This window comes from Nicotiana sylvestris, chromosome 6, assembly GCF_000393655.2.
Source record: "Nicotiana sylvestris chromosome 6, ASM39365v2, whole genome shotgun sequence".
NCBI lineage: Eukaryota > Viridiplantae > Streptophyta > Magnoliopsida > Solanales > Solanaceae > Nicotiana > Nicotiana sylvestris.
In genome coordinates, this window is record NC_091062.1 from 203,683,536 (window position 1) to 203,691,215 (window position 7,680).

At 43.3% G+C, this 7,680-nt stretch overlaps 1 non-coding gene across 1 annotated transcript; it reads right to left on the reverse strand.

Moving 5' to 3' along the window:
• Positions 1 to 733: 733 nt before the first annotated feature.
• LOC138872222 (small nucleolar RNA R71) lies at positions 734 to 840 on the reverse strand. Its single transcript, XR_011400691.1, has one exon. It is a non-coding gene; the product is annotated as a small nucleolar RNA R71 (small nucleolar RNA).
• Between the last annotated feature and the right edge of the window lie 6,840 nt (positions 841 to 7,680).

Below are 7,680 nucleotides of genomic sequence, written 5' to 3' on the forward strand. Positions count from 1 at the left end.
TGCCTGCTTAGTCTTTTAATAGACACAGTTGAGCGTGATCAAATTTTGGCACCGTTGCTGGGAAATTAACAGTATTATCAATTACAATTGAAAGAAGTACAATTTTTTTAGTGTAGTTAGTTCTCTCTATACCCAACTTTTACATTGAAATTTTTAACGTTTGTCAACTTGGTTGCACAGGTGCATGCCTAGAAACTCATCGAGAACTGGTGAAAAATTTGAAGCATTACCAGATCCCGAGAAATTTTTCAAGGCCTTTAATCGGGCCAACCGGAAAAACAAACAACTGACCCATTAGAAACAACAATGGGAGATCACGAAGAACACCCAGCTGTACCAATAGCGCCAATGGCACCTCTTGTTCCAGAGGCGACTCTCAATGACTGGGCACAACCCACAGCTGAAAATCTGGCCACCTCGATTTTAGTCCCGCAGATACAAGCTGAATCCTTCCAAATCATGAATAACTTGCTGCATTTGTTGCGAAACAAGGGATTATTTTCGGGGTCACAAGTTGAAGATCCTCAACAACATTTGAAAAATTTTCTGTCAATCTGCAAAACCCAAAGGCAGCCCAATGTAACTCCAGAAGCAATCAAGTTGCTATTATTCCCATTTTCAGTGACAGGAGCTACTCAAACCTGGTTAAACTCACTCCCCATAAATTCCATAACAACTTGGGAGGAGTTAGTCAGGCAATTCGTGAACAAGTTCCACCCCCAACAAAACCGCGCAACAGATTGATGACATTTTGAGTTTTATACAAAGACCAATGGAAACATTGCATGAAACATGAGAGCATTTTAAAGGGATGCTGATCATATGTCCGCACCATGGCATTCCAGATTTGATGTTGGGACAGCGGTTCTACATAGGATTGTCAGATAGCGTGAAGAACATTGTTGATGCTTCAGCCGGTGGAACATTTTTGAGTAAAACATGGAGAGAAGGTCAAGGTCTGCTTGACAAGATAGCGCAAAATTCGGGATGGATAACCAGAAATGCACCAATCACTCCAGTGGTGCACTCAATGCCTTTAGATCCATCCAATTCAATGGCTGAAAATATGGCCACCTTATTGACACATATGAACATACTCACCAAAAAGGTGGAAGAGTCCGGGCAAAAGCAGCAGGTACATATTGTAGATACTACTAATGGGGGCTTGTGCACATCTTGCATTAGTCAGCCAATTGGTAACCAGTGGAAAGCAGAACATGATCATCAGAATTACCCTGAAGATATGAACTATGTGACTAATTATGGGGGCCAGAGACAGGGTAGTCAGAGTTGGGGGCAGCAGAATTAACAGTACAGGCCATCCCAATCACAGTTCAATAGTGGGAATGTGGGAGGTATGAGACCCCCCAACAATATAGCACCTTACCCAAGGACACAGGGATACAGTAATCAGAATCAACATCAGGGGTATCACCCTCCTCAGCAGCAGTATAATGGAAGGCAGGAAGATGGGTTTGCTAGACTGGAAGCAATGATGCAACAGGTTATTGGGTCTAATGGAAAGATTAGCGAGAGAGTAGATGCACATGATTCAGTGATCAAAAATATTGAAATGCATATGGGCCAAATTTCGATGTCTCTGAACAATCACCCTCATGGAACACTACTTGTAGATACCCAAGTAAATCCAAAAGATCAAGTCCCGAAGCAGATGATGGCGGTGAGCCTACAGAATGGTAGAGATTTGGATGTCGAGCAAGAAAGGGCTCGAGAAGCCAGGGAGGCGGAGACACTCATATCAGTGCCCATTGAGTTGGATGAATCAACAAAACTGAAGAGGTGACAGTCCAGCCTGCCCAGGAAAAAAGTAGCATTCAAATGGAGACCGAGAAAGAAGCTGAGATAGCACAGGAACCAGTGGTTGATGTGGAAGCAGATAAAGATCGAAGCTAAATGATTGGAAAGAAAAGACCTATGCACCCTTTCCTCAGAGGCTAGCTAAGTACCAAAAAGAGGAGCAATACAAAAAGTTTTTGGAGATGCTAAAACAAATCCAGGTAAATATTCCCTTGATTTTTGCTTTGAAAGAGATGCCTGGGTATGCAAAAATGATGAAAGACTTAATGTCCCAAAAATTTTATTTCCAAGACTTGGCCACAATTACTCTTACTCAGACCTGTAGTGCAGTGGTGACTAGACCAATTGCGAAAAAGCTGTCTGACCCAGGGAGCTTTACAATCCCATGCACTATTGGTGATTTTGCCTTTGCTAAAGCACTATGTGATCTAGGGGCCAACATTAATCTTATGCCCTGGCAATTTATAAGAGGCTAGGTATTGTAAGAGCTAGACCCACCTCTATGTTGTTGCAGCTGGCTGACAGGACGGTAAAGCGACCCTCTGGTATTCTAGATGATGTGTTGATTCAGGTAGGGAAATTTATGTTCCCTGCAGATTTTGTAATCTTAGACTGTAAAGTGGATGAAGAGATTCCCATAATTTTGGGAAGACCGTTCCTGGCCACGGGTAGAGCTTTAATTGATTGTGAAATTGGGGAGTTAAAGATGAGGTTGAACGATAAAGAGATAACATTCAACGTGCAGAAATCTATGAGGCGACCAAGTGAATTGGCCAATTGCTCTCTTATTGATGCCGTGGATGTAATCGTAGAGATCGATGATGAACTACTGACTATTAAAGACCCCCTCACTGCGTGTTTAATGAATTTAGATGAGGTAAAGGGAGAAGAACGGGCTGGATGGGTGATGGCATTAGAGGGTAGAGGGTTTTGGGATAGAACTCTCAAATTTGAGCCCTTGCACCTGGAAAACAGAGAAACTCCTCCAACCAAGCCATCATTCGAAGAACCACCAAAGCTGGAGTTAAAACCATTGCCAGCCCATCTCAGGTATGAGTTTCTTGGACCTGGCTCCACATTACCTGTTATTATCTCATCTAGTTTGTTATATGTGCAGGCTCAACAACTCTTGCAGGTACTTAAGGAATGCAAGACTGCCATTGGGTGGACCATGGCAGACATAAAGGGGATCAACCCTGCATACTGTATGCACAAAATTTTACTGGAAGAGGGACACAAACCTTCCAGGGAACACCAAAGAAGGCTGAACCCCAATATGAAGGAGGTGGTGAAGAAATAAGTGATCAAGTGGTTAGATGCGGGAATCATTTTCCCAATTTCTGATAGTAGCTGATTTAGCCCAGTTCAATGTGTACCTAAAAAGGGTGGCATGACGGTAGTTAAGAATGATAATAGCGAATTGATCTCTACAAGAACCGCCACAGGCTGGAGAATCTGCATGGATTATAGAAAGCTAAATCTAGCCACCCGGAAGGACCACTTCCCACTTCCTTTCATTGATCAGATGTTCGATAGATTGGCAGGGAGTTCACACTTCTGTTTTTTGGATGGATACTCGGGGTACAACCAAATTTCTATTGCACCGGAAGATAGGGAAAAGACTTTATTTACTTGCCCTTACGGAGTATTTGCCTTCAGGAGAATGCCATTTGGTCTTTGTAATGCACCTACAACATTCCAACGGTGCATGATGGGCATTTTCACAGACATGGTGGAAGACATTATGGAGGTCTTCATGGATGATTTCTCAGTGGTGGGAAATTCGTTCGATGAATGCCTAGCAAATTTAAACCGTGTACTGAAGAGGTGCATCGAGACGAATCTAGTGTTGAATTGGGAGAAGTGACACTTCATGGTATAAGAAGGAATCGTCTTGGGGCACTTAGTGTCGAGTAAAGGGATTGAGGTGGACAGAGCCAAAGTCGACGTGATAGAAAAACTTCCACCTCCCACGTCAGTCAAGGCTATTCGTAGCTTCCTGGGACACGCCGGCTTCTACCAACAATTCATCAAGGATTTTCCAAGATCGCCAATCCCCTCTGTAAGTTGCTCGAAAAGGATAATCCATTTGTGTTTTCTGATGACTGCAGGGTGGATTTTGAGGAACTAAAGAAGCGGCTAGTCACATCACCGATTATAATTACTCCCGACTGGGAGCAACCGTTTTAACTCATGTGTGATGCTAGTGACTACGCTATGGGAGTCGTGTTGGGACAGCGCAAGAATAAGGTAATGCACCCTATTTACTATGCAAGTAGGACGTTGATTGGTGCTCAGCTGAATTACATGCTAATTGAAAAAGAAATGTTGGCTGTCGTGTTCGCCTTTGATAAGTTCAGGTCTTACTTGATCGGGTCGAAGGTGATCGTGTACACAGATCACGCAGCCATTTGGTATTTAGTTGATAAAAAAGAGTCAAAGTCGCGCCTAATTCGTAGGGTGATGCTTCTGCAAGAGTTTGACTTGGAGATTCGTAACCGTAAGGGCACGGAGAACCAAGTCGCTGATCATTTGACATGCCTTGAAGGTGCTGAAAATGCAACTGAGTCTGAGGATATTCTGGAAACCTTTCCAGACGAGCAACTGCTAGCCACAAGTGTGGACGATGTGCCATGGTATGCTGATATTGCAAACTATTTGGCCTGCGGCATTGAACCATATGAACTCTCCTATGTTCAAAAGAAACGATTTTATCGTGACTACCGAAACTACTACTGGGATGAACCACATTTGTTTACAATTTGCATTGACAACATGATCTGGAGATGCGTCCCCGAGATAGAACAATGTTCTGTTTTGTAGGCTTGTCACGCATTACCTTATGGGGACATTTTGGAGGAGTTCGGACAACAGCGAAGGTGTTGGAGGCTGGATTCTACTAGCCAACAATCTTTAAGGATACTCACCAACGGGTAAAAGGCTGCAACGAATGCCAAAGAACGGGAAACATATCCCGTAGACATGAGATGCCCATGAATCCAATTTAGCAAGTTGAGGTGTTCGATGTCTGGGGAATTGATTTCATGGGTCCCTTCATCAGTTTTTACAGCAATAAGTACATACTTGTTGCGGTAGATTATGTATCCAAATAGGTGGAAGCTACAGCATTCCCCACCAATGATTCGAGGGTGGTGGTGGGGTTCTTGAAGAAGAATATATTCACCCGATTTGGGATTCCGAGAGCCATCATTAGTGATGGGGGCACGCACTTTTGCAATCGTGTCTTTGAGAAGTTACTAGCCAAGTATGACGTGCACCACAAGGTGGCAACCCCATATCATCCTCAAACAAGCGGACAAGTAGAGGTCTCAAACTGAGAAATCAAGAGTGTGCTCACTAAAACTGTAAACGCCACAAGAACTGGTTAGGTGAAAAAGCTTGACGATGCGCTCTGGGCCTATAGGACTGCATTCAAAACACCTATCGGTATGTCACCGTACAAGTTGGTATTTGGGAAGGCCTGTCACCTGCCTGTGGAGCTAGAACATCGAGCTTGGAGGGCACTAAAGCAATTGAACATTAACCCTGATGAGGCTGGACAAAATCGACTAACAAAGTTGCATGAGTTGGAGGAATTCAGATATCACGCCTTTGAAAGCACGAGACTTTATAAGGAAAGAATGAAGAGGCTGCATGACAAACACATTGTGGACAGAAATTTCAAACCCGGAGACAAGGTATTATTGTACAATTCGAGGTTGAGATTGTTTCCTAGAAAGCTTAAGTCCTGATGGTCTGGGCCATTCAGGGTAACAGAAGTGTTTCCGTCAGGGGCTATGGAGATAACCAGTGAAGATAGCACTAACACCTTCAAGGTTATTGGACAACGACTCAAACTGTATGTGGGGATGGATGAAACGAAAGAGCTATCCGTCATACTTTTCATTGAACCACAAAGGTCGAGCGAGCCTTAAATGCAATTGACCTACGTCGTGCCACGATGTTAACTAAGGCGCTGGTCGGGAGGCAACCTGACGATAGTAGTAGTAGTAGTAGTAGTTAATTGTGAGTTTTTGAAAATGCTAACCAATGCAGGTGACAATGGGCGGGTGATAAGGCAATCGAAAAATGGAAAAATTAGGTGAAAAGTGTAAAAAAAATAAAAAAAAATTTGAAGTCTCCTAGCGCGACCGCACTCATGCACGCGCTACTGGTCGCGCTACTAGCGTGATCGCGCTACTGACTGCGCTACTAGCACAATCGCGCTAGTGAACACGCTAAATTGCCAAAACTTTCTGCCTGGACCGCGCTAGTGAACGCGCTACTAGAGTGATCGCGCTAGTGGCCGCGCTAAATTGGCAAAACTCTCTGCCTTGGACGCGCTAGACTAGTGCGATCGCGCATCTGAATGCGCTACTCAGGGATGTTTTTGTTAACGTAAATTTACAATTGTTCTTATTTTTTTGTATCATTCAATTATTATTTTTTCTTTCTTCAGTCCAAATTCCCCCCCCCCCCCTAATAACCCACATCTAACAAATCCCCCTCCCCATACACACACCAAAACACACGCCCTAAAACAATTCACAAAACCCTCCCCAATCTCTCACAACTCAAATTCTTTTCTTCTTCCACTCCCTTCTTCCAGAAAATTTTCATCTTCCTCTAAGTCTCCAACAACATTCCCCTTTAACCCCCTTATCTACTCCTCACTCTCACTACATGTATGTTATTCTTGTTTCAATTTTGTTTTATTGTTTTCACATAATCTCTGCAGATTTTTATGTGTTTAAGTGTGCTATATTTTATATGGTTATTTCTTTATTTATTTGTTAGTAGTAGATTTGGTAATAATTATTGTAGTATTTGTGGGGGTGCAAATTGTAGAGTGTTGTTTTACTTGAATCGGGACCTTTGGAAGATTTGGTGGTGGGTTTATGTTGTATATTGCTTGGAATAAGTTGTGAGTGCCTAATGACCACAAGGTGTTTGTGAAAAGGCCTCAGTGAGTGTAGTTATGTAATTGTGACCACGTATGCGTGTGAAGTCTGAGTAACCGCAGTGCGTCACAACTTTTGGTGTTGGGAAGTACTTATTTGTTACCGTTCTTCAGGTACAATGGCTCCAACGAAGAAACAACGCACAGCCGGTTCATCTTCTAACAGACAAGCAAGCTCATCCAGGACACGTGGGGTTGCCACTGAATGCCCTTTCGATAATACCAAATTTGTATCGGCTAAAGCCCAGGACCGCTTTGCTGAGAAGGCTTCTAAAAAGCCAATTCCTGAGAGGGGTATTGATGTCTGATCGCTCCATCGACATTGCCCTCACATGTACGATGAGCTGATGAGACGTGGGCTACAAACATTCATAAATGAGGCTGGTGAGGGTAATGTAATGATTGTGAGGGAATTTTACGCCAACGCACCTAAAAATGACAATGGAATCGTCACAGTATGACGGAAAGCGGTGAATGCCTCTGTTGAGGTGATAAGGATGACGTACCAGCTACCCCCTCCTATGATTGATTATGACCACTTCTATGAGTATGGCCGTAACCCCACACAGGAAAAGTGGAAAAGATTCTTTGAAACAATCTGTGCACCGGGGAAAGATGTGGTTTGGATGAAATATGGTGAGAAGTTCCATTCCTCAGCGCTCACTTTTGAAACGAAATGCTGGCTATATCTAATCAACAATCGTTTGATTCCATCCCATAATACTACAGAGGTAAATGGGCCCATAGCTGCTTTGATTTGGTGCTTCGTCAATGGGTGCAACTTCGACGTCGCTAAAGTAATACATGACGAGATATTCATCCGCAGCCGAATATAAATGTATGGATTCTTCTTCCCTTCGTTAATAACTCAACTTTGTAGGTATGCTCGAGTGCCCGAAAAT